The sequence below is a fragment of the Petaurus breviceps genome, unplaced genomic scaffold (assembly GCF_028583685.1).
Source record: "Petaurus breviceps papuanus isolate PSGF00001 unplaced genomic scaffold, PetGlider_PUasm1.0 551, whole genome shotgun sequence".
Classification (NCBI taxonomy): domain Eukaryota; kingdom Metazoa; phylum Chordata; class Mammalia; order Diprotodontia; family Petauridae; genus Petaurus; species Petaurus breviceps.
Window position 1 is genome coordinate 7,019,116 of NW_027186372.1, and position 3,510 is coordinate 7,022,625.

The window sequence follows — 3,510 nt, forward strand, 5'->3', positions numbered from 1 at the left end:
CATCATTCAGGGAATGGCTAAACAAGTAGCAGTATGTGATTGTTATGGAATACTACTGTGCTATAAGGAATTGTAAACTCAGAATGGCTAGGTGGCTCAGTGAATAGAGCACAGGCCCTAGAGTCAGGAGGACCTAAGTTCAAATTTGACCTCAGACAGTTGACACAAAACTAACCGGGTGACCTTGGGCAAGTCACTTAACCCCAACTGCCCTGCCCTCCCCCCTCCAAAGAAATAAAAAAAGATATGGTCACTGCCTTCATGAAGGTAGGTCTATGGTCAAAGCTCAATATTCTATTCATCAATCAACAAACAGGTATTTAGCACCTACTGCATGCAAAGCTGATGCTAGGTGCTAAGGGAAGACAATAAATTTAGTCTCTGTCCTTAAGAGCTTATAGCCTAGAACTTCTGTCTCAGAAGCCATCTTATGAGGTAGGTAGAGCAAGTGTGATCATCTCCATCTTGTAGTTGATAAAACTGAGGATCAAATAAGTGACTGACTCAGGGTCAACAAAAATGTGAAATCAAGTCTCCTGGGCCCTCTGCCAGTGACCTTTCCACTACACAATGACTGCTTCCCATGCTATAGACAGAGAGATTATTAAATGCCAACATCAATGGCAATGCCCATCTCACACGATGGGTAGCCTCTAACCTCTGAATTTCTGTCCTGGACCAGAGCTCCCACCAATAAGCCCATGAACCTTGAAAAGGGAAAGAAGAGCTCAAACCTGCTACCACCTCCCTTTTTCCCTCTACCCCTCCCCCTCCACCCATGCTATTTGCAGTCTCTCACCTCAGGGGCTAAAATTGGAAGCAAAAGTTGGAGGCACCGCTAGGGGCCTGCAGGCCTTGGATCGGCTTCCCCTACTTGGGAGCTATTCAGAGATCTCCTGTTCCCTTGGCCCTCTTCCTCCTCCCATCCCAGATTCACAGTTTGAGCTGGAAGTGACTTGAGAAGTCATTCTAGTCTAATCACCTAATTTAAGCTGAGGCTTAGAAAGAAGAGGTGATTTGCAGACAAGCAGGACAGCTCTGAATGAATTATTTGTTTAAAACAGAAAAAGCAAGCTCAACTGAATGGAGATTCAAGATTTCATATGTAATTCTCCTCTGCTCTTCTGTACTTATAGAAATGCTCATTTAATTTGGTATTTATTAAAGCCAGAATAAAAACTAAATTAAATTAATTTTTTTAAAGGAAGAAATGCGTTGCCCAAACCAACCTAACAGCTGCCTCTGAAACGCAATTTTCCATTAACCAGATCTTTCCATCAATCCCCATCCTCCTCCACCACTCAGTGTTTGAATTTTTGGTCAATACATTCTGCCCATCCCTCTTTGCCCACTATGTCTTAGGAGTTTAGGCTTTAGAACTGGAAAAGACCTTAAAGATCATTTACTCCAACCTTCTCGTTTTGCAGATGAGGAATCTCATCTTCCTCATCTGTAAAAAAGAGGAATCTAAAGTCCAGAGAAGGAAATGACTTGCACAAGGCCACACAGTTAGTAAGGGGTAAAGCTACAACTCAAACCCAGGTCTTCCGATGCCAAATCCAGGGCTTTTTTGTTAAAATAGGCCCCTGGCAACAAGTATGTCAGGGTCCCCCCCTCAGTATGAGTTAGGGAAATTCTGAAGCAAAAACAAAAAAATCAAAGGCATTCTAGTATTTAATCAAGCCATCTTATATGGGAACTTGTCAAGCTATTCCTTTAAGCCTCCCTGGACTAGATTATTTGTGCTGCCCTTTCTAGCCATAATATTCTATGATCATAGAACAAGAACCTTTAGGGACCTCTGAGGTCTCCAAGTACAATCTTTCATTTTACAGATGAGGTAATGGAGATTCCAAAAGGTCATAAAAGTCAGTGTCAGATCTGGGTCCTACAAGTCAGGGCCTCAGGTCCTACAAGGCAAAGTTCATCATTCTGCACCATACTACAATACAACATGGAGTAAATATAATAAAAACCAGAGTCAGGAGACAGACAGAGACAGACAGACAGAGAGTGACAGAGAGACAGAGACAGAGAGAGATGACAATTGGCCAGGGTGGTTATCAAAGGCTTTCATGAAAGAGGTAGAACTTGAGCTGCGATTTGAAGAATGGGTAGGATGTATCTTATATGCAACGATTTTTGCATATGTGGTTTCCTCCATTCAAACATAAGCTCCCAGAAGGCAGGGGCTGTTTGGGGTTTTCTTCCACATCCGCAGCATTCATGGCAATGCCTTGTGCAGAATAAGCACTTCATAAATGCCTTTCCCAACCCTCCTTAATCTCAGCGACTTTCTTCTGAGGCTACGCGTAATTTCTCTTCTGTATCTCTGGACTGCCGTCTTCCGCCTTGTCTCCCCCATTAGACTTGGAGCTCCTTGAGAGCAGGGATTGTTTTCTGCCTTTCTTTGTATTCAGCCCAGTGTCTGACACATAGTAGGCACTTAATAAACACTAGTTCAATGGTGTCAAATTCAAATAGAAACATGCCTGTATTCAGCATATTAATTTAGGAAGCCATAAATTAACATCATTTATGAATCATTGTATTTTTATCTATTTCGTTAAACATTCTCCAATTTATTGGCTGCTTATGACTTACAGGTGGCAAGTCTGACATCTTCATTAGCTGACTTGATTTGACTTGTTAAATAACTGGTTGATTACAAAGAAAGGTCTCCAGCACCTTGAGCAGATCTTAGATGATGAAGAACTCACATGGACAAGTGTCTCCCATGATTAGAAGGTATGAATAAATAATGATCTCCATGAAATTCCCTGTAGAGGTTAAATCAGGGATATATCAAAGTATCAAAGAAAATAGTGAAACAAAAACTAGATTTGGAGTCACAAGACTTGGTTTCATGTCTGTACTCTGCTACTTATTATGTAATTTTGGACGAGTCACAACCACTCCTTTGAGCCTCAGTTTTCTCATCTGTAAAATGGGAAGAATAATCCATGGACTGCCTCCCTCACAGGGTTGTTTTAAGGATCAAATGGAACCATATATGAAAATAAAACACTTCAAAATGTTATACAAATGTCAGCTGCTATATTGTTGTCTCCTCCCACGTGCATATTGTCAACATTAGAACTTAAACCCCTCCAGGAAAGGGGCTATGCTGTAACTGTGTCTGTAAGTGATCTGGTACACCATGTGAATAATGGTGATCCCAGCAGCGATGGTTTATCTCCATCTTCATCGGCTGCACAGCTCTGTGAAATGGCAGTTTGAGACTTCAGCAGTTAGTAAAGTTAATACATGTTTCTATATTACCTTAAAACTTAAAAGAGAAAACTTTGCTCACAGGTAGGTGAGGTGGGTATTTTATCTTTATAGTTTTATTTTATACAAAGTGCTTAGCACAGGGCCTAGCACTGTATAAATGTTTATTCCCTTGCCTTCCCTTCTTTTGCCTTCTAGAGAAGGAAACTAAGCCTCAGAAGGCTTACCCAAGATCTCTCTCTCTCTCTCTCTCTCTCTCTCTCTCTCTCTCTCTCTCTC